General features: G+C 38.6%; 1 protein-coding gene across 1 annotated transcript in view; it reads right to left on the reverse strand.

Annotated features, from left to right (window-relative positions):
* The window catches only part of HECW2 (HECT, C2 and WW domain containing E3 ubiquitin protein ligase 2), a 154,453-nt gene extending 130,098 nt beyond the window's left edge, over positions 1–24,355 (reverse strand). Inside the window, exon 1 of the mRNA XM_027678149.1 lies at positions 24,282–24,355. The gene's annotated coding sequence lies outside the window, so the exon portion shown is untranslated. The remainder of the gene's footprint in view (positions 1–24,281) is intronic.
* Between the last annotated feature and the right edge of the window lie 87 nt (positions 24,356–24,442).

Raw genomic sequence — 24,442 nt, forward strand, 5'->3', positions numbered from 1 at the left:
TAAATACAGACACAAACACAAATGGAAATTACCAGGGCTGAAGTTATAATTTCTTTTAAAATATCAGACTCAAAACCTCAACTAAATAAAAATTAGGATGTTTTATATTTGCAGCAGAGGCCCTCACTCTAGCAAAGCTCATCTACCAAAATTAAATGGATCTATGTTCACTAATGTATTTATGATGTTTAATTATATAATCCTTATGAAGCACTTAAGAAACTCATGCTAAGTGTTCAAATTCATTTGGACATGGGTACAGATTCCTAGATATTATAAATAAATTAAAATCACTAGTGCCTGGATGAAGGAAGGAACTCATAACAAAAATCTGTTAAGAGTTAAGCCTCCAAAAATATTTAATAGTGTTCAGGAGAATCGTTCATATGACTTTATGTCATTAGTCCCACACAAAGATTATTGTTTAGGTTCCTAAATACAATTGTGAAGAACAAAGCGTTTCTTCCTTTTGAAGAGGGATTTGCCTTCACACTAAATTACCTGTACATTCATCAAATTTGATATATCTACTTTTTCCAGGATGAAATAGAAAACCATTTTCAGTGAGTGACTGATACATAAATACTTTTGATAGCTGCTACTTAACTCTTCTAATGTTATTTTTTAGGAAGTTTTACTGGTGTAGCAGAAATGATATTAAAACACTTGTTTTAATTTTCTACTCATTTCTGTAGAACACAAGCACTTCAACTTTTGCCACATGCTAATAATTACTTTGTGGAAGACCTCCAAAAGAAGACATTGCAACATCCATCTGATCTATTTATGAAGCCTGCAATGCTGCAATATTCCAGAGACACCCAAAGATTAAACATTTACCACCAGTGAGTCATTGCAGTATCTGCATTCACTGGTATTTATAACAATGGCAATGCACAAGAACCCCACATGAAAACAGATGGATATCATGGACAGACCACCATTATGGAAGAAAAAAGATCCTCAAAATTACAGACATCCCTCATACGTGTATTGCTGGAGAAAAATATGATACGGTAAAACAACAATCTGTTCCCATGCAATACGCTTAAATGAGGGACGACTGAGTAAAATTAATTTAATTCAAAATGTTCAAAATCAAAAAGTGAAACTGAGGAACTCTGCTGGCATGCAAGAAAAACTGGTAACAACAGTACAGGCTAATACCACTGCAATATAGCAACAATCCTTTACCTTACATAGTATTATTTTATTTAATATGCCACAATCTATAGCTCATCTTCCCCTACATTTTCTGTAATATTTTCTCCTTGTGTTTCTATTACTAGTACTTTACTAAGTTGTCTAACAACACAAAATAATACTACTATGATACTATGATTATCAGATTTTTGTTTCCCTTCATATATTAAAAACCCAAATCTCTATAAAGACAAAATATTACACTCACCAACATCTCAATAACAATCCAATAAGATTCATAATTTAAAATTAGATGTATAGTATTGTAAAATCTGGATTTAGACAAGCCCTTTACATCCAAAACCAAAGCATATAATAGTACCATACCCTGAAAGCAAATTAAAAGGTGTTACTTGCGTGACGTTCACAATTACTAATGAACTATCAATGGAGAAAACTGGAATCTTTAAGAGTGAACTAACTAGATTAAGTATAGATAATACACAGTAACTTCCCATTCACCTTGAAATTATTTTCATATAAATAATTTGTAAGAACACTTCTTAACCACATTCTAAGGATATTCAGGCTGGCATAAACCACAGCTGGCTTCACTGATTTTCCAAGAAGCTATGCCAGTTACTACATGATAAGGACCTGGTACTTTACCTTTTACCTCTGTGAGAATGGCCTGTTTTCTAGTGCCTGGGCACTAGTGCACTAGTTTACTGCACGTCAGAATTCATAACTAGAGCTGCTCAGCATGAAGCCCACAAACAATGGGGGTCACAAAGAAGCTGTCAGGTTTTGTTTGAGAAATGACCCCTGCTCTTCACTGACATTCCTTTCACAATATACCTGCACTCTCAAACCACTGACACGGAAACCTCACTTGTGAAATCCTAAACTGTGTTGACTAGAAGGGAAAAAATGTAGATAGTACACACATGCTACACAAGTGGATTAGACTTCTTCAGCATGGGTTAAATTTATCACTCTTTCAGATGTGCAGAGTGGGGGTTCTTTTATGGCACAATCTCTTTATTTTTCCATGTTTGCAAAGGGAAACTTTCCTGTTTACGGGGAACTGTGATGGTGGACTTTGCTCTTCGTGTGCCTCAAGCTTCATTTGCTGTAGCCATGTTGAAAATATAGGAAAGAATCCAAGCCTCAAGTTTTAATTTCTATTCTGATGTCAAAAGCTATCCCAAAATTTCACAGAATCATAGAATATGCTGAGTTGAAAGGGACCCATCAGGATCATCGAGTTCAACTCCTGGCCCTGCACATGACAGTCCCCAGAATCACACCACGTGCCTGCGAGCATTGTCCAAACACTTCTTGAACTTGGACGGACTCGGTGCTATGACCACTTCCCTGGGAGAATTTGCTATCCTATGGACATTCTGCAAGTGGTACAAACATCACAGAACTACGGGGCTGCACACAAGCAAGATCCCTTACTTTGACATTTCTTATGGTGACAGAGGTATGATGGCAGCAGTTCGGGCCGTGGGTGTCAACTCTAAGAAAAAATGGAACAAGAATTTTTAAATTTAAAAAAGTCCAACCATCTTGTCTAACAGGTAGAAGTGAAAACCTGGATGCCCCAGATGTTTTGCATCCTTGGGAAGAGATTGACTGTACTACAAAGAAATCTCTATCAAACAAAACCATTATTGACTGAAAATATCCACAAGGATCAACTTTGAGAACCTTCCTACTTGGATTTCCTCGTGTAATTTAGATTGGTCTACGCAACTTTAATGAACTTGGGGGAAAAAAAGTACCCCCTTGCCCAGAGAGTATTCATGTGTTAAGATACTAAGCAATGTCCTCAAGCAGGGATCAAGCAAAGTGCTCAACCCAGACAGAGTGAGAAACAATTCCTGCCCTGAAGAATGTAAACAAAAGAGAATTAAAGAGAGAAAATGTATACCAAAATGAGAAGCAGCTGGCAGGGCAACGGCACAGCAAAATCTCAAAACAATGTCCACCTTGCTAGAGCCTGCACTTTAGAAAGCACTGGGCTCTCAACAAGTCAGTGGGAACTTAGTTATATTGATCCAAGGTAGAACTTGACATCTTTTCTCTGCAGGTCTGCCAGAGCAGAGCACTATGTATGACTGAAATATCCTGCTCTCAGCTGACAGTGTTCAGCTAAAAATGCAGATAAAAAGGCCAACTTTGCATTCTTACCACTGTGGAAACTCTACCACTGTAGGAAGCCTTTTTAAGCCTTGAACTGCTTAGCAGCTCCCTAGTGTTCAGTAAAGTTTACAAAAGGCCAAGACCATCTTAGAAGCTGAGAAAATATGTTTATTTTTATAAAAACCTTAGAAGTTATGACTTGTAGAATCCATTCATATCCTCTTTCTCCCTGCTGCCTTCTATCCTTCTATTTCTCCAGACTGAGGACCTATCCTCTCATTTTCTTGTCCCTTCTCCCTTTAACAAAATAATATTACACATGAGAGCCTGAAATACTGTTTCCTTATTTAATACATCAGCCATGCAATACTGAACACCAGTTGTGCAGCCCACTTTTACATAAAAGAGGATGTGTGAAGAGTCACAAATAAAGCCACCCTGAAGACAAGACGTGCTAGGCTTGTCACACATATTGTATAAACCAGCCTCTGTTGCCTTTTCTAAATTTTATTTGTGGAAAGCTTATTTTTCTGCGTCCTTAACAGAATCACAGCACAATCCATTAGGAAGGACTTGAGGAGTTAATTCTCACAGTTAGGCAGGATGAAACTGATTCCCAAGAAGGAGACAGGCATACATTTTAAAATTTTTAATTCCGTAGCTTCTTCTTTGTATAAGGATTAATAATCACTCTTAGAAGCTTATCCAGTATTGCAGGGGAATACAATCTTTCACCCAGAAGCACACATGCTACTATAAGCATTGTACAAACAGTAGTCCACAAAAGAAATACCTCTTACACTAGCAAACAATGAAACTGGAATTATTTATGGAGATGGCAAGGGTGTCCCACAAACTGCAATGGGGCAGCACAGTGAAGGGTTTACACCAGCAGTGAAGGAATAAAAGCATGCACAGACTTCCAGAACAGAAAGTTTGGACTTGAAATTTCACTGCTTGGAAGAGAGAACAAAACTTTAATTGGAAATGATACAGGAAACATCCACATATAGAAAGGAAAGGAGGCTGGTCAGCGAGCAGTGGGTACCCAAATTACGATGTATATCATTAAAGCTAAAATTTGGACTGGAAAGAAAGCTGAAAATTGCCGACAACAGTCGGCCAGAATATTGGGATTCATACAGAGTATTCTCAGCTCCACAAACAAGGATGAAGACAGGCTGAGAGAGTTGGGGCTGTTCAGTCTGGAGAAGACTCCAGGGAGACCTTCTAGTACTTAAAGGTGGCCCACAAGAGAGCAGGAGAGGGACTTTTCACAGGGGCGTGTAGTGACCAGACAAGAGGAATGGCATTAAATGAAGAATGATAGATTTAGATTAGATACTAGGAAGAAACATCTTACTGTGAGGGTGGTGAAGCACTGGAACAGGGAGTTTGTGGACTCCCCACCCCTGGATATATTCAAGGCCAGGTAGGATGCAGTTCTAAGCAACTTGGTCTAGTGCAAGGTGTTCCTGCCCTTGGCAACAGGGCTGGAAGCAGATAATCTTTATGGTCCCTTCCAATCCAAACATTCTACGATTCTATGATTTTAAGTCCTTTCCTCAGAACAAAGGGTTCTGTTCTAGGTCAAGCTGTAATTCATTCTATGTTGCATAGGCTCTGAAGAGGTAATTGCAAAGCTACCATTATCTATTAGCCTCAACAAATGCAATGTAAAAAGCTGATAAATCAGAGCAATGCCACAGAATTTCACACACCTACAAAATCAAAACCCAATATCAAATAAAAATTAACACAACTTGCAGCGAGGGTTAATACAGGCTTTCAATCGATGAAAGGAAGCACACAAAGTGGACAGATCCTGACAGAAACAATTATCTGGTATCCCGGTGAAAAAGAAGCAGAATTCATCTTTTCTGATGGATTAGAAGCCACACCACTGGCAGCTGCAAAAGCCAAACTCAATACAAGAACATCTTTGATTAATTCGCTGTCTGGTCTTGTTACTGTGAAACTCTCATGAATTTACTATGGACTACAATCAGGAGCATATAGTTAAACAGGATTCCTCACCTGGGGGAAAAGAAAAACAAAAACAAAACCAAACAAAAAACCACACAGGTCTCGCCTTCAGTTTTCAGGCCCAGAAATACCCCAATATTTAGTTAGACTATGCCAATAATCAATAATCCCAGATTCAGAATCCTCCATTAGGACCAAATGTGCAGCAAAACCAGTTTTAGTGGGAGTTTTAAAAGAGATGGGTCACCTTCCCTCACTTCATGCAGGAGGATTTTCTTACACAAAAGTTCAAAGCTCATCATGGTTTTAGTTTATCTTTACAATGATACTGAATATATTCATTAGTCTGTTATCTCCCAACATTGTAATTTCAAGAAAAATGAAGTCAATTGCCAAATCCTGCAGCACATTTTTATCAGACTAATGAATTATCCAAAACTTCTTTTAAAGCTTAGATACTGGTTCTGAATTTCTCCAAAAAAAAAAAAAAAAAGAAACCTGGCAAACTAGGAGTGAGGCCAGAAGAAAGTAAAGGAAACTTTGCTGCACTGTTTAAATGGCTCATTACTCTCTAAAGCTATACATATTTCACTTAACCTTTAAAATCACTCAATTCTTAAGCCTAGTTAAATGTAACTATGAGTTAAAGCTCACATTCACCTGCATTTCACTGTATTGCTTACATACAGTTTGGTTCAGAATTCCTTCTAGACCAAAGCTTTAAGTTTATTTAATAATTGCATATTCATAGTTTTTATTATATATATCCTATTTGCAATGTATCTACAGTATTATCATCGATCTGAAAGACAGTTTGCATTTCACTGAAAACAATGCAGTAAGAGGCAAAGGTGACTTTCTCCGAGCTGATTCAGCTGGTCCAGTACTTTGAAGCATGTCCATTTTCCCTACTAACATAAAAGTAAAAAAATAGGAAGTCTACAAGACTTAGAAACACTGAACACGATCCCCATTCAACAAAACCCACCGCTTTCAGCTAAAAAAGCTTCCTTGAGCTACACATACATCAAATTTGCTAATACCTTTGGGATTTCCTAAAAACATGGAGCCTCCTATTTTGCACAGTGTATATAAACACTGGTATAAAATACAAAGTTCATGCTATTAACAGTGTTTTCTTCTAATGCTCCACTACTGTCTCTGAGGCAAATATATCCATGAGACAGCTTGCCTTCACCCTGTGATGCAGTGTGTCTTGGAGCAAGGGAGAAGCTTGGCACTTCCACAGCCTGTCTTCCCAACAGACTCACTTTCCGCTCACTAACCAGCTCTACACCAAACATATGCATACTTGGGGGCTTGAACTAAAATGAGCTTAGGGCATATTTAACTAATTAGCAAGTAACTCCTAACTTCAGCAGTGCTGCACTGCTGTACTCTTTACACAACAAAACCACGCAGAAAAAAAAAATAGAAAGGCCTTTTCTTCCCTCCAGTGTTGAGCAATTTTTGTTTTCTTAGGGTGACACAACATGAGCATGAGAAACCTAATGTGACAGCAGTGAAGACAGCATAAATTATTTTAAACACTCAGCATTGATGAGGCCACACCTCAAATCCTGTGTTCAGTTTTGGGCCACTCACTACAAGAAAGACTGAGGGGCCAGAAGGAGTCCAAAGAAGGGCAAAGTAGCTGAGGAAGGGGCTGGAGCACAAGTCTTATGAGAAGCAGCTGAGGGAGCTGGGGGTGTTTATCCTGGAGAAAAGGAGGCTCAGGGGAGACCTTATCCCTCTCTACAACTACCTGAAAGGAGGCTGAAGTGTGATGGGGGTCAGTCTCTTCTCCCAAGTAACAAGCAATAGGACAAGAGGAAATCGTCTCAAACTGCCCCAGGGTAGGTTTAGATTGGATATTACGAAAAATTTCTTCACCAGAACGGTTGTCAGACATTGAAACCCTCTTCCCAGAGAAATGCTTGAGTCACCATACCTGAAGGTATTTGAAAGATGTGTAGATGTGATGCTTAGGGACATGGTTTAATGGTAGGCTTCACAGTGCTACGTTAATGGTTGGACTTAATGATCTTGGAGGTTTTTTCCAACTTTTTCCGACTAACTCCACGATTCTAAAGGGTAACAGCATCAACTGGTGTGTCATTAATCACATAGGCCAAGGAAAAACAGGTATCTGAGAGGTTTGTGGTTACGTGGACATCACCACCAATATCACCTTACAGTCAAAATCCAGCTTCCATTCAAAAAGAAAAAAAAAAGAAAAATTCAAACTGATGAGATCCAAGTCAGGCATTTCATTTCCAAATGAGGAAACTTGGGCAGACTTTGTTTCCAGTCATTCTTCAGCCTTTCCTGGCTTGCTTCCAGCTATCATCAGCCGAGTTGCATTTTTTTTCAAATGAAAAAAATGTTATAGCAATAGGATCAGAGCTAATAATTGCTGGGAAAAGCTAAAAGGACACAAAAGGAAAGCGAGCAGAAGGAAAGACAAGGAAAACAGAGGAATGCAGTATGCACCTGAAAATGTACAAAGTCCACGCATGATGACTATCCTGAAGATGCAGCAACTACCACAGAATCACCTTTTGAGGACAGAATTCAATATAACTATCCTGCCTCCCAAGTGACACAGGATAGAGGACGCATCCATCAAGTACTGCATCTCACGTCCCCAGAAGCTGTGTCTTACCTCATCCAACAAAACTAGAAAAAGTTTTGATCTGTACTCAGGAGAAGAATACAGTATATATCCAGTCTTCCTGACCAGGCAAAACACCTGCGATACTTCCAGTTTCAATGGCAGATCAAATCCTGAGTTTCTTCTCTGTCCCTTGAACTTCTTTGTGTGCAGCAAAGTCTGTACATACATAATTACTGAGTTACATGCTCTACCCTCCAACACTTCTGAAAAGGGTATTTTGCCAGAGATCATATGCACATGCACACCTCCTGATTTGCTCTGAAGTTGAGCCAAAAAATAGGAAACAGGCCACAACTGCCCAATGTTATTCATGCAGCATGTTTTCTGGCACAGCTGCAGAGCACACAGAGAGAGGGTTGCAGGCTGGATGAATGGTTCTGGTAGCAGCAACCTTCAATCACCATTTTTCTAGAGCTATTCTTAGCCCTTCCTCTCCTACCTTACAAGTCCTTAAATTCAGAGGATTTTGTGCAAGCAGACTTTGCATCCATAATGCATGTAATGGAAATTTGCACAAAAGTAAGTGGTCCCAAAATTTGGTCTTAACACTGGATACAGATGTATATGGGAAGTCAATAATGTTGGAGGGGGTAAAGTGTTTTAAACATTTTTATATACCCGATATTTCTTCTGTTTTTCTTAATGAAACATGCAGATTAATATCCTGAATACTAATTCTGAGAAGCATCATTCCCAGCACCTCAACCAAGCTGGAAGTTTATCTTAACACCTTCCTGTTTAATGGTCATTGCTTTAAAGGCAGTCATTGAAAATTGTAATGCAGTGCTTGGCCAAGATCCACACTGGCACCACCATCTATACCAGGCACTGTTTCACGTGCTATGAAGGACTTTAAGGGCCTGGGAAAGGACCTAAAGGTCTACTTATATTTTCTCAATGTTTCTGTCTCTGAAGTGGGAGACGGTTCACAAATGTCATCTTATTTGCTTTACATCCTCCACTCTTATCCTCATCTGCCATTTATTTTCCTCTCCCATCCACTTTTTCTTAGGGAGCCCTGTCCATGTCAGCTAAATGAAGAGAAGACTGAGAAGTCATTTGATTATCAGAAATAAGCACTTACCCTCTGAGAAGGAGATCTGGTGGCAAGACCTTTCCAAACTTGCTGATAGTAATGCAATAGGATCCAGCAGCTAACAATTAGAGCTAGATCAATTCAACCTTGAAATGGTCTGCAATTTCCTAGCAGTGACTGCAGCGGAACCTTGGAGCAGTTTACTGGGAAAGACAGAGGGTGAATCTTTGTCACATGATGTGTTTATAAAGTGAAGGCTTTAATTTATCTCTGGAGGAATTTATGTACAGGTTGTGAAGTGAAAAGCACTTATTTCTGGGGTCTCCATCTCTTTATCTACAAATGTATTTCTTAACTTGATGTCCATGAGCCACAGGGAGAAGGTGGTACTTTAATATCCAAACCATGTTCTTTAGATAAAAGTTCCCAGACGACCTGCAGAACACTTTGAACACGGATCTGCTGTAGGAACAGATTATTTCATCCAGTTAGACTGTTAAATCTTTTGTTTGAATTTTAGCATGTGTTTTGGCCAGGGAGCTGGGAGTTGGAATAAAGGATTATCTTGTTTTTTTCTGTTCCGTGGATTGTCTGAGCCTAACAGCCAGGCCCTGAGCTTTACTGATCACACTGTTCCATCTGGTTTCTAACCACACAACTGTTCAGTTCACCACCACTGTGGTCAGTGTTGTACCTGCCTGAAACCAAACTGACACTGATTTACTGACTTGCACAAGATCAGGCTAAAGCCCCAGTAATCCCATTAAACCCCAAATACTACAAAAATCACAAAAAAGAACATTCATCTGCATTTCACATAAGGTATGATTCTATCAAAAATTGCATGTCATGTTAACTTGGACAAAATATTAGCATTTTAATATATAGGTTTCTATAGCAATCAACAAGAAAATAACAGATAGAAGAATATTCTGAGTAATAACACACAAACTTATCTGCATTTGTTTTCAAAAGTAATTTCCAAGATGGGAAGCTCTAATATTCATTTCATCCATACTCATATTTTTTCCATATCAATAGGAAATTCTCCATCTGGTTTTTTTTATTATTATTATTTAAAACCTTTTCTTTAGGGGAGGGAGAAATCCTTATAAGAACCTGCTTTTAAAAGATAATCTAGGGATTCTAGCTGATTTGCAAAAGAGAAAGGAGTCTGACTTAAATTTCTCCAACATCTGCAACTGCAGATCTGATTAAGCATCTATGGAAATTAAGTAGGCACTTCAGCATTCTGCCAAACTGGACTGAAAAGTATGCTACAATGCTTGGATGATTTGGGATTTCACCTTCAAAACAGATCAGGTCTTAAATGCATTCCACTATAAAACACAGTTGGATTTATTGCTCAGTGTTCAAATTTGGCAACTTTTTTCAGGACAAGGACAATACCTTCTTTCCTTCAAGCCAGAGTTTGCCATAACATCCTGAATTTTTAGTCCCATGGAAGTAGCTACCTTCCAAAGAATGATAAACTACATAAAACACTTTCTAATAAAAAATATTATGCAGAACCCCAGACTCACACTAAGCCTCTGCCTGCGAGGTCCACATGAAAATGAGGAAAAAAGTCTGAGAGACAGAGTTCAAAATTAAGTTTGCAATACCCTCTCAGTGTCTGACCCGAAATTAAACTTTTGATTTGCCGTTCCTTTCACATGCCTAAAGATCAATTTTAACAGAAATATATTTTAAAACTGTTTAAGACTGCTTTCATTTTATGAACCAAAGTACAACTACATAGGTACTTGAATTAATACCAATTTTTTCCTGAAAAGTACATCAGAGACAGAGTCTGAATGCTTGTGGTGTTTATTAAACCATTTCTTTTTCCCTTCTCAAAGAAAAAATTTTTACATAAATTCCCCTATACAATTTCTTGTTCTGAAAACTATTATTAACATAAATTCTTTATAAATACAATAAATACAAACACGTCTCTGATAGTGAGCTACCTACACACTTAATTTCACATACACATTTCATTTAATAACTACTCACATGTGAACGTGTAAACATGAGTACAGCCACAATGTCACCACAACAAGTTCTTACGATTACAAAGTGTTCTTACACACTCACTGTGTCCCCTAAAAAAAAAAAAAAAAAACAGACAACCACAGTCATCCTGACTTGGAGCCAACGATGTTACTTGAGCTCAGGCTCTGTAGCAGACAATTCTGAGAAGTTAAAACAAGAAACTATTTTTTCAAAAATAAGCATGGTTTATCCTGTGCACACTATGGAAGCAACACAAAAATATGCCTGTTATAGTCACATTCTACATGAATTCCAACATTCTTTCTTATCCTTACTTATCTTTCCTTCCAAGGATAGTAGCTGCTTATTTTTTGCTCTCAGCCAGTTAAACAAGTCCTTTCCCCCCCTTCCCAGTTTTTCTCACAACATTTATTTTCCTTATTCTGAAACACCTCATAAAAAAATCATAGTAAGTTACATAAGGTATTCTAAAGACCTCTCTTAAAGAATCCAGAATCATTTTAACAAGCTTGGCATTTTGGTCAAAAAAAGTACAACATTTATTATTGAATCACAACTGAGTGTATTTAATTGTCTAGAAAACATTGTGTAAAAAAACAAATGTACATCCTAGTTCAACTAAAACTCAGCATAGCACAGGTCTACCTGTATCTTAACCCTCCTGTAGGTCATGATGAGTCACAGTTTTCTGGAAGAGCAGTCAGAGTACCACCAGCAACTTGCCAATGGGCTGAAAGGTGATTAAGTTACCTGAAGCTTTTCTCTATCGGGAAAGTCTTCTCTTACACAGAATTACTGCATGAAAGCATTGACATAAAATAGTTTTCCCACTGAAAACAGAGCATAGACAGAATAAAAGGTTTTTACCGCAACAGCAGTCAATTTGCTTTTCTGTTTTTAAGGGTAGCTTTGGGGAACCAATAGTTACATTGACTTACAGTCAAATTCTACCTCTTCCTTTCCTCCAGTTCTTTCTTTCACTTTTGCAATAAGGCCTGGCCTTGAACACAGCTATTAGGAAAAGCTTAACACGTTCCTGTAGACCCTAATCACAGGGGCCACTGCGTGCTAATAGGAAAAACGTCACAGGTATCTACTACATGTGAACTGTTACTCATTCTTCCTTGAATTTTTTCCAAAACATCAGGGTATTGAATTATCCCTGCAAAACTGCACAAAAAACACAATAATAGTCATGCAACTGGAAATACAATAATTACAAAATATTACATAATATCTCCTGTACCCTTCAATGTTCTGACTTTAAGAGTTTCAAGATATTTATCTCAGAGGTTCTTTCTGAACCACAGAAGGTGACAAACCTTCCATCCACTTACAAAAATAATTGCAGTTGCCACTTCCTAAGAAGTTAAACAATAAGTTAGTCTACACTCCAGGATCCTAATGAAAACAAATGAAAACGTCCGAATTCGTTAAGACTCGCAACATCCTTAAATTGCTACCCGTTTTCAATAAGCCTGGCATTTTAGTGCTATTCTTTATCCAATCCATTTTGTTGAACAACATTTTCAAAATTCTCTTCTTACCATTCCTTCTACTTTTCTATTTCCCAGCGAAAATTACCTATGAATTGGCAACCAAGTATAACTGTAGTGCTAAGCACCAAGTTATACCGAGTACTTACAATGAAACTGTGACTAGTGACTTAGATTTTGCAGAAGTGGTTCATCTCCCATGAAACTCCCTGTTTGCCTCCTCAGATTTCCAAAAGAAAGGGTATTCTAATTTTACTAACTGATCTTCTTGTTATGAATTATGTACCTGGTGTGTTAATTTGCAAGGCAAAACACAGCTGCTGCCCTGTAAGCACTACCCAATGCTAAATTCCCATCAAGTAAAACAGTGAGTCAAGAGCATGGCCTACAATTTTGTGCCTCGGAAGAGACAACCAGAATTCAAGTGCAATATATGAATTCAGGCAGACCAAAAGAACAGAGAACACTGATACAAGTTAATGACTGGAAGTCTTTATACAGCTGCTTTTTAAATTCTTTGCTGTGAGCAACTGACTCCAATAAGACCATTAGATAGGAAAACCAATAGGATCAAAATGCATCATTTCAGACACAAACACATTTCAGTAGGATCAGTTATGACAGTAAAGTTAGACTATTTAGAGTTTCCCAGTGCTGATGCTAATCATAATATTCAAAGCTAACAAAGCAAAAGAGAATACAAAAGGTTTCTGGACATCAAAAGTGCCAGACAAATTATTTTGTCCAGTAATTCAAACAAATATGACTGTCTATGCCAAAGAGTTCCAAGGGCAGATGCAGTTAAAGTATCACTGTCCTAAAAGAAACAGGAAAAGATTTTCATTATTCAGGTATCTCAGCTGCTGCATGTTAGTGCTGCTTCTATTTCTGCAACACTTATGTCTGCCTAAGTACATATAAGTCACTGACATTTGCTTATTACTCACACACCTGGCTTCTGATAAAATTACTTTTCAAAACCCAATAAAGCATCACCGATCACTCGAGACTGATACTTAAAATTACCATATGCAGAAAGCATTTTTAAAATTTTACAAATGTGTTCTCAGCTCAGAAATGGCTCTAACAATTTCATGATTTTACTAAAAAAATCTTACCTAAATTTAGCATTCTGAGTGTAGGCATACCACTATATTTATAACTTTTTGAAGAGACTAAAAAAAATTCTATGTACTAAACTTGATCTTCTGTGGCCAAATTCTATGGAAAAAAAACAGTAAAACTCACTCCAACTGATTAAAAAAAACCCATAAGCATACCTGCACTAAATGAGTTTGCAAATGGAACCCAAACACTCCTTGTTCCATTTGCCTTGTTTTGGAAAGCAGCATCCCACTCTTACATTAAGGAAGAGAGGAAAAAAATCTCAAGTGTTCCTTCTTATTGTCAATGCACAGGAGCTGTTGGAGGTGAAAGCAAAAACTCATATGTGCCACCTTTTCCAGACACATGGGAGAAAATCTGACATCAAGGACTTTCAGTCTCTCAGATACAGTGTCTCAGAAAAAATGTTACAGCACTGGCAGAGTTCAGCAACTGATAAGTAAAGGTGACCCAAGGCACCTGCTACAGACCAGGAAAAAGGGAGATGGAGCTGAATTCTAATCAGATCCTCTGTTTTATGAGTAAAATCCTCCTTCCAGTTCACATTTTGACAGTCCTACGGTTGGCCAGCGTGGCGTCTCCAGAGCTGCCCTCAACAAATAGAGTATTTCCTTTTAATGAAGATTTTTTTCCATTACCCTATGCAAAGGTAATCAAAACTTCCCTTCACTCTCCAGGTTCCCATCCTTACTACACCAAAAAAGACAAGAAAAGGATGACCAATGACACGAGAATATGCGTGCAGACAACTGTAGAAATCCTAAATCACTGGAGTTCTGAGGAGGGATGAGAATGACAAGATAATTGCAGAGATGCCTGAAGACAAAACAGAGAGAAAGAGAGACTGGCAAAGGAAGGAAATCACTTTGGGACATACCGGATGATAAGATAGGAAAACTTCAAAGAAAGTAATCAAAAGAATAATTTAAAGATAACGGATACGTGACATTTCAGAATATATATTCTTAAAGCACTAATTGTTCCTGTTCTGTGGTTAAATTGATTAAAGTTCTGTGGTTTTGCAATTAAAAAGCCACATTAAACACACACATATGATAATTAGGGGGGAAAGGATCTCACAATCTAATATTATGTAAAACCACTTGGACTCTTACAATAAGCAAGTTTAATTTAAAATACTCAGATCCCTAGTGCTTGAACTATCACTCAAGAATTGGATGGTAAGTCAAGCATAACTCTTTATAAAACACTATCTCTAGGAAGGTATGATACTTTCAAAGTTTGAAAGCTTAATTGTGTTTTGGGGATCCATGACTTTCCTATGCTAAATTTCAAAAGCAAACAGCAGGATGCATGCTGGGTTTGGGTTTTATGCCACCACCAAGATCAATACTACAGTAATTGTAAAACAAAAACAATAGTGAATTCCTTAACAGATTTAAAGGATGTTGCCACATTTAAGGAACAAAATCACTGTTTATTTTACTACATGCTTTTGAAAGTGACAATAATTTGGGGGTTGGGACTAGATGATCTTTAAGGTCCATTCCAATCCCTTAACACTCTGTGATAAGGGTGGCAAGAAGAAGCTTTTCACATTGAGACATCACTCATCACGAAAGGACTTTCTCAGAAGTCTGGAAGCACTTACAGGAGTTCAGATTTCCCTGATCTGATTTAGAAGATTGTTCCATAGCTGAATCCTTACAACCAAGATCATTTTATCCCCAGTTCCTCAAGCATTAATCCTGGGCTTTGCAAACTGCATTGTGCCAGGTCCACACACCTATGGGGTAGTTCACAGCTCAACTCATTCTTTCCCCTATAAAAGCCTACACAAAAAAATTTCCTGCATGGTCCAAGAGCAACAGTGCTATAAACACTTTTAGCTCTTTATTCCTTGGGACCTTTCCATGAGCGAACAATGGAAAAAAACTTAAATAAGTTCAGAACTTAAAATTTAGTTTCTGCTAAATGTAAAATAGGTGATATTCTGTTCACCTCAGATTTCTAGACATGCCATTTATTACAAACTATAGATAAGTGAAATATCATCTGCAGATGAAAACATGGCTATAGCACCTAACACTTGGAATATTCATGCTCTAAGAGATTGCACATGGACGATTTTTAATTTCAGGTAAGTAACAACAACAAGAACTTAACTTTTAAGTAAAGAGTTACAAAACTATGATTACCTACAATAGCATTTTAGTGAGATAAAATGTCTTCACTCAAGTCTATCTAAGGTTTTACAAAATCACAGACCATGTGCAGTAACAGATACCCAGTGAGTAACTTGAAGTAGAATATTTATAGGAGAAAACTTTTTCCCCCATATAAAGGAAATGGGAATGTATCATGCCATACTTCTGCTGGTTTTCTGTAGCAAACTATATTTCACCAAATTGTTAAACTAGTTTGTTAGTACATTGCACAGATTGGAGGAAAACTGATCAGATACACCAATAGGAAAGGATTACACCCTGTTAATCCATTTAACAATTTAAGCTGTACTTGGCCTGATCTAAGAAGTGCAAATCACAGTAGCCCAATTAAGCATTATGCCCATCTACATTAGCTGGAATCAGGCATACAAGCATCTCCTTTTTGAGTAAACTTCACTAAGTCTGAATGCAATAAGAAAAATAATAACAATAGTATTATACAAGACCACTTTCTCGTATTCAAATCATTAAACATAGAACTCATTTTTTCTCCACAGAATGCAAAACTTCCCTTAATTTCTCCTCCCTTAGAAGACACAACCTCTAGCCTTCAACAATCCACACTGGACTTAGCTTATCAATCTGACAGTAAAAGATTTCATGACTGGTTTCCCAGGAGGTAACAAAGATTTACACTCAAAGTATATTTTGGATAGAGAAGGAGCAAAAGGACAAGCTACCCAGGACAGCAAGAAGACAGGGAATCAGAATTCGGTGTGATACTCTATGTCCTGGCTGTCAGACTGCAGGACAGGGAGACTTCACAACCCATTCTGTACTAACAAGGAATGACTCCAATATTGATTTTTCATGGGGCTACTTACATGAGTAAACATTAATCAATTTATCTTAGGGTTGCAAATTAAGATCAAAATAATTATTTGACAAATAAGGCTTGCTTGCAGCTGACTTACAGCCACAAGTCATGAAACGTATCCCATAGAAAGATAAATCTTTTACGCTTTCAATCCTGCTTTTTGTTTTCCAAATGACACATAACCAGCTAAGACACTAAGTCAACACACAACGTTTCACATGTGGGTAACCAATGCATATTTCAGCTAACAAAATCTTTAAGACTTTTTTTATACAGATAGCCAAAACTGTCTTAGGCATTAACAAAGGGATGTCATTGATTTAAAAATCACATTAATCTGTCAAAAATGTCCATGTATTAGTGCCAAAACCCCTCTAAAATTACAAAGAAAGATTTAATAGAAAATATTTCCATTTTTCCAGACTGAGTACTTGAGAGTTTGTCAATGCTTGTGTTTTGTTCCCTCACAGCAGTCTCCCATTGGTTTGGGTGGATTTTTATCAAAGCACTGGAAAGTAAAGCACTTCTATGTTGACAACAGCAGCACAAACCTTGGAAAGGAGACAGTGTGATGTGCACAAGACCTGAGGCTTACATTTTCTTCTATGCACAGATTCGAAATGGACTACATCACTTAAAAAAAAAAAAAAGCAGCAGTGTAAGAATGACCAACTTAGAGTAAGTAAACAAAAAGCTTTAAGATAAAACAAAAGCTTCTTTCAAGTCATGGTAGTTCTTTCATTAAAAGAAAAATTAAATATATGCATCAGTTCCTCTTTATATTGACTTTATTTAGCCCACCCACTCATAAACAAGAAACGTAATAGAAATAAATGTGCCTACAGAAGAAACAAAAATTGTTAGCTTTTTTCCCTTAATAAAGGTCTGTCTTCATACAGCTGACAACCAATTAAGCTTATGCCAAGAGGTGTTGAACATATTTGTCTATAGAACCTCAAACTCTCTACAAACCGAGATAAGCATAAGCAAGCTTTAAAAGAGGTTGGAGTAAGCAAGCTTTAAAAACCTCCCAACTTCATGTTCTTAAAGCCTTGGCAGTTAATTGTTCCAATTAGTGATCTGCCCTATCAAGATGAGGCAAGTGTATCTTAAGCTCAACACAAATCAAAACCAGACCTCTTTGTAGCATACCTAAGCCACAGCCTTTTACCTATTAACTTACCTTAGCACTGAAGTCTATGCCTTTGCACACAGTCAGTATCATTATCAGATACTTAATATAAAAGTAAAGATTTCTTTCAAAACAGTGAGTCAGTTTTTAAAAGTCACAGCATTTCACTGGAAATAAGTGTCTCAAAACTACAAGGCAAAATTAAACACAACACCCAATACACTAAACAAACAAAAAAACACCCAACCAAATTAAATTAAGGAAAATCAGGATAACATTTTAAGCCAGCGATTAGGCCACCTCAGAGCATCAAGACTGACAACTGGACTTTAACTATTTCTTATAAAGATATCCATACATCAACTCTACAAGAAGCAGCCTTCTATAATTTGCAATATACGATATGTTTCACAGAATGCCTAAGGAGGGAAAAAACAAACCTCTCTTTTTAGGAATGAAAAAGCCTATATACTGTAGTATCAGGAACAAAAACCATACGTACAACTAAATATGTGACACTGAAACTACGGCAAGAAGTGGGAATTATCAAAGTTCTGTGGAACATTAAGGAGCATGACAATCTACAGCTGCTGCGTAGCAGCACCACAGTGTTTTCAGAGGCTCTCTACACTAACCTGTGGCTTCATAATGAAAAATATCAACCTGTCACACATCACAGCCCAACACAGGACACATCATCCAGGTTCAGAGCAAATTCACAACACACACTTACTCAGGTTAATAGGACTTGTTTATAAAAGTTGAGCTATGTCAAAGTTATATTTTGCTGAAAGTTATTTCATTCCAAGGAAGTAAAAACACCTTTGGAAAATGAACCAGAGAACTGGTGTCATATCTACACACTCAGAGATTATTTGGTGAACATTTGAGACAAGAACACCATGCAAGACAACCAAGAACTCTGACATTCATTCCAGTTATGATACTTTGCTACATATGCTTACAAGATCTTAATGCCATCTTGGGAAGGTCTGGATATGGCATTATTCCAAATGGCATTATTCAAATGGCATTATTCAAAACATAAGAAGGTGGTTGTTACATGAAAAAATTATGTGTCCAAATGTATTTTTTTTTATACAGACACACAAATATGAAACAACAATGTGCACTAAACTTTCATAAGTGTTGCTTTCTCATAAGTGACAGTGGGTTCTTGTTTTTCTCTGGACAAACAGCATTCAATTGGAGCTTGTTCTTATCCAGAAATGTGCAGCAGCATCTCTATGGCTCCATCTGCACCTGTATGCAGAATAAGCCAGGAAACAGATGTTGAAGCCATGCAGTAGAGCACACATGCTAAATGTTCTTCTCCCACAAAACAACGCTGTCATCCCTAGTCCATTTTGGGATAGTCCCTATCCCATGGCTTTCCCTGAGCAGTGCCCCGTTTGGGCTGCGACACTGGCCCAAAGCAGGCCAAGGAGCCCACTAACACCTGAACAGTGCCACAACCCTGTGACAATGCTCCAGTTCAGGCTCTGAGCCCATTCAGATACAGATACAGTCACAGCCACACTGACCCCAAAGCAAGGTCTGCAAGTCTCAGAGAGCACGCCACAGTTACATTCGGAATTTTCCTATTTTCCTTCACAATACAAGTATTTGGGAAGTTATTTCCTTGACAACAATATTCATGTTCATGGAGACAATGTAGACATTTTTATGAGAGCAATGACCCAAAAAGCATAAATTATGGTTTTTATGCAGCTACATTTTAAAGAGACGATACATTTACAATCTCTACTCCTTCTTAGTTCTAGTACAACAAATCTCTTATCAAACTACCAGCTCAGAGCAGACTCAAATCAGTAATCATGCAGTAGAATAAGAAGATTAACCAAGCAGATTAGCCTTTTTAAAATGCATCTTAAATAAAGAAAACACACTGTTCAACAAGTACACCTTTTGAAGCTGGAATGCTGTGGCGTAGCACTAGGAAGCTCACATGCTCTTGAGAGAGCTAAGTTAAGGAATCACTCCAAGATGGACATAAGCCTTTTATGACAATCAGGATCCAAAGGGAGTTGCTGGTTTTGTAATTTTTTTAATTGCTATTTTGCCAGTACTCAGCATCTGTAATATCCAATGCCCTTGATATGAGGCACCCAGTGAATTATCACTTTTGAGCCCTTTTTCAGCAGGATCCTTACAGATCTCACTGCTTCCCACCAGGCTGTGGCTGATCCACCCCACTCATCATCAGGTGATGCAGTTTCAGCTGTCACATTTATTCCTGGAAAACTCTTTGTTCATACTGAAGCTAATGTGACAAGGATCAGTTAATGTTTTCTTTTTTAAAAGATGCTGCTGGTCATTCCTGGAAGAAAATGAAATTTACTGCTGCATGCTTTGGGCTCATCTAATTACAACACTAGCCTTCAGGGAATTATTAAACTAATGACATTGGATTTGTCAAGCACAAAAACTTTTAATCTGATTTTTCAAGTGGATCCTAGCCAATGGATACCGGCCACCACAGCACTTAACAGAACACATTTGACTGTTTTCCATGCAATATTTAGGCGGGCTTCTTACAGAAATGTTAATTTTTGTTACCTAATGTCTTTTTCCAGTGGTCAATACACAGCATAGAAGGATATTGACAATGTCATTAAAGTTTTTATGATTAAAAGTCTACAAGTCAAATTATATGTGTGTATATACAGCTTCACAAATGAATGGAGGCACACACTTCGAGAAATCTGAATCAAAACACTGTATGAACAACTCCCCAGTTTGTCTGCTGACCTCATAATGCAGCATCAACAAACACTAGCTCAACAGTACAGTTATTTTTTATTTCAACATTCTAGTCTTTATTTTCAAAAAAACCCCAAACTATTAATTATGTCACAATGACTCCTTAATCCCCCCAAAAGCAAACAGCTCACATGACCCCTCAATCATCCACTTTTGGGTGGTTCCTTGGTTCTAAAGGACAAATACTGCACTATTTCAGCCATTATGTTCGGTTTGACTGTACTAACTGGGTATTTTGGTCAAATAATGATGGACTCACTTGAATTCCAAATTCATTTCAATTATTACTGCTTTGCACACACAGGCTGCAGCTGCGCCGTGTAGAAAGTTTGATAACTACACTTCAAAGAAAAGATTCTCTTTCAAACATAGTTATTGTATACTTTTTTCAAAACTGCATACTTCAGGGCAAATTTACTAAACGGCTTAGGAAATAAAAGTATCATTCTTCATCAAGCAACTGGTATCAGCATACTAGTCCTCCCCAATCATACAAAAATACAGCTGTGACACAAAACTGTGCAAATGCAACAAAACACAAAATAGTTGCACAATCAAATTGCTAAATCCAAACCAGATTTAGCCCCAGTCACTTGTCATTTTCTCCCCAGTACTACCAGGTATCATGAGAAGAAGGATCAGCTCTCCACAGGTAACACAGAGAGATGTGACTAGCCTATTGCTTCAAAAGCTAAACTCATAAATCCTGTCAGTAGAACTTGGAAACTCAATGCCAACATTATCAAAACAAATAATAGGATTCTGAGGTGTTGGAAGGGATGACTGAAACATGTACACTTGTAACGTGAGTGACTACATCTCCAACAGTCAAGGGCTTGCACTCCCAAGGAGAATTTACAATCTTACTGCAGTCTTTTAACACAACTACCCCAAAGTTGTATTGAAATACTCAGAGCATGCAACTACTGTGCTACTTTCTCCAAGTATGCAACCAATTTTAGGAAAATACACAGATTTCAAGCACTGATGTCTACATTTCTGTAAAAAGTATGAAAAAAACATTAAAAAGCCTTACTTAAGCTCTTCTACAAGTACTACAGTACTTTAGCATCACATCCTATTTGCCATCTCACCCCACGAAGACGTGCCCCTGTAACACACGTACATGCTACACAAAGTTTTATCACCATTTTCTATCTTACTGCCAGTGAAACAGATATTTTTCAACCTTTACATCAATATCACAGATATTCCAACTGATCTCAAACAAGCTGCCAGGGAAAAACATCACAGGGGCTCTGTATCATTGTCAACATAAACCAAGCAGTTTACTTCAATTTTAATGAAAATGACATGGAACTTCTCTTAGATACTAAACTCAAATAAAAAATTAATATTCTCATTCTCATCTTGAAAAGGGCTCTGATATGATTAGAGAAACATCTAATATACCATCAATTAGCTTCAAAGCACCAAAACAGGCTCACAAGGTTCCAAGGGTACCTCTCCTTTCCCTTTAGGTTACAGAACATAAAAGTTTCAATTCAGTTCCATCTGCTGGGCAACGAAATTAATACCCTTCCTACTGGTAACTTCACTCCAGCCTCTCCCCCTCCGTAAACACAACCAAAGATCAGCAACAGACGATATGAAGACACATGCTATGACCATGCCATGCACGATGACACCAGCATCAAACAAAATCAGGTTCAGCTACTAAGAGCATTCCATACTATGAAAGGCAGCGCTGTTGGACACAGTCTCAAATAAGGGGTTTTGAAAATGCTACTAAATTTTAACATAGTTATATCTCATTTTCAATGATTCAGTAACATTACCCAAACAGGTGTTTCACTAGCCAATAGAGTAAATGCAATATCCTAAGCATCCTGCTTAATTCGATTTCTTCTCAGGAAATCTGACAAAACAGTATATTGTTTCTGGCTGGCAGCCACTGTACTATCACAAAGATTCTTAAAGATGTAGCACTGTGAATTCTACCAGGTTTGAAAAAGCACTGGAAGTGTAAAACAAATAGAAATGCACATTAGATAAACCGACTCTAAAAACAAATAGCAAGGTCTTTAAGGAAGGCAGAGGGTCCTTGCAGAGCCTGGCAAATGCTTCAAGACAAACCAATTCCATAGTACTAACAAACCACAAGTCTGCACTGGCATCACCAGAAGGCTGTTTATAAAGACAGATGAACGGAAGGGAAGCTTTTCAACTTCAATTCTGTCAAGCTAAACTACTACCAAGCATAACTTTAAAAGCGGTCTCCGGTCAACCATATGAGCTCCATGGAGCCCATGAGCTCAGAGCCCAGTGTAAGGTGATGTAAGTAAGGACAGAAAGAGATACACACATGTGGACTGGCATCTAACATCCACTGGGGTAGCTCCAGCTGACACAACAGCAACCACCACATTTTTTGAAATTTGGAGCCTGAACAGCAGTGCTGACTGAAAGGCACCATTAGGCTTGTTCCTTACATATGCTAATAATGACAATCATGCCTTATGGCCCCAATGCTGCAACCATACACTATCATCTCATGAGGAAGTTTTTTCCAAAGTAGTCCAAGAACTGAGCAAGGAGCTCACCTACATATAAGAAGAAGGTTTTTAATCCATGCATGACATAGATTTCTTTCTGTACCTTAGTGCTGTGAATAACTACTACTGAAATAATTCTAATGCTTTGACTTATTTTCTCACTTTTTTAAGAAAAGTAATAAATTGTTGGGGGCAGAAGAAAAAAAAATCTAGGAAAGAAGTTTTTGAGCACAGAGGAGGCAGCCCTTGACACTGACAAAGCGAAGCAAGGTAAGGCCCCGATGGGATTCCGGGTACAGAAGTGATTCAGGGCTGAATCTCTTACAAACATTCCAATGCAATGTAGTCTAGTGCAAAGATTCCTTCACACAGCATCCCAGAAAAGGGGAAAAAAAAAAAAAAGATGTTATAAATATTCCCTCCATGCTCCTGATACATATCCAGGAACAAGATATGCGAGAATAAATTATGTAACTATTACCATCTACATATACCACACTCTTTTTATTTTGGCATCATACAGGCCAAAAAGGAATTTTATTTTACTTAAATACCCTGGTTTGTAGCGACATGCACTGAAAAGGTTAAAAGAAAAAACCTAAATGTACTAAGAAAAAAAGAGATCTCCACACCAACAAACAATCCGCAAAAATATGAATGTAAACCTATTTTTCCCTCAACCCACACTGTCATTGTGCTATTATTTTGTGCGTACAGGAATAGAAACACACATGAAGCCCCACTGTTTTGAAAACAACACGCTTGAAATCTGCAGTGATCTTTCTTCCCCACCACGGACAGTGCTACACAGAATGTAGAGGACAGCCTTACGCATAAATAAATAAATACACGAAACGGCGAGGGGGGGAAGCGTGGAGGAAACAAGCGCGGCACACAAAGTGCCGAACGCCTTCTCCGGGCAGGAAACCGGTTATAATTAAACGGCCCAAAAGCGATTTAAATTTAGCCAAGGGGAACCCTGCGGGTCTCCGCGGCAGCGCGGCGCCCGAGCCTCCCGCATGATGGGGCGGGCGCTGGGGATGGAGCGGAGCCGCGGGTCACCGCGGCCGGGGCCGCACCTGCCGCTCGCAGAGAGCCCCGCGCCGGCCCCGCCGGGCCCGGTGCCCGCAGGATGGGCCGTGCCGGGACCTCTCCCCCGGGCTCTGCCACGTCCCCCATCCCCTCGGGCGGTTCCCCCCGGCCCACTCACCTGGCCGAGCGCGCACTGCGGCTCCGCGCCCGCGGCGGCCCCGGGCGAGGGCGGCTCCCGCGCTGTGCCTGTGCCGCTGCCGCTGCGGGGCCGGGCGGCGGCCGCAGTCACCCCGTCCTTGCGGCTCCCGCCGGTGCCGGTGCCGGCGGCCCCTCCGCGCC

This window comes from Neopelma chrysocephalum, unplaced genomic scaffold (assembly GCF_003984885.1).
Source record: "Neopelma chrysocephalum unplaced genomic scaffold, ASM398488v2 Primary Assembly neopelma1_44, whole genome shotgun sequence".
NCBI lineage: Eukaryota > Metazoa > Chordata > Aves > Passeriformes > Pipridae > Neopelma > Neopelma chrysocephalum.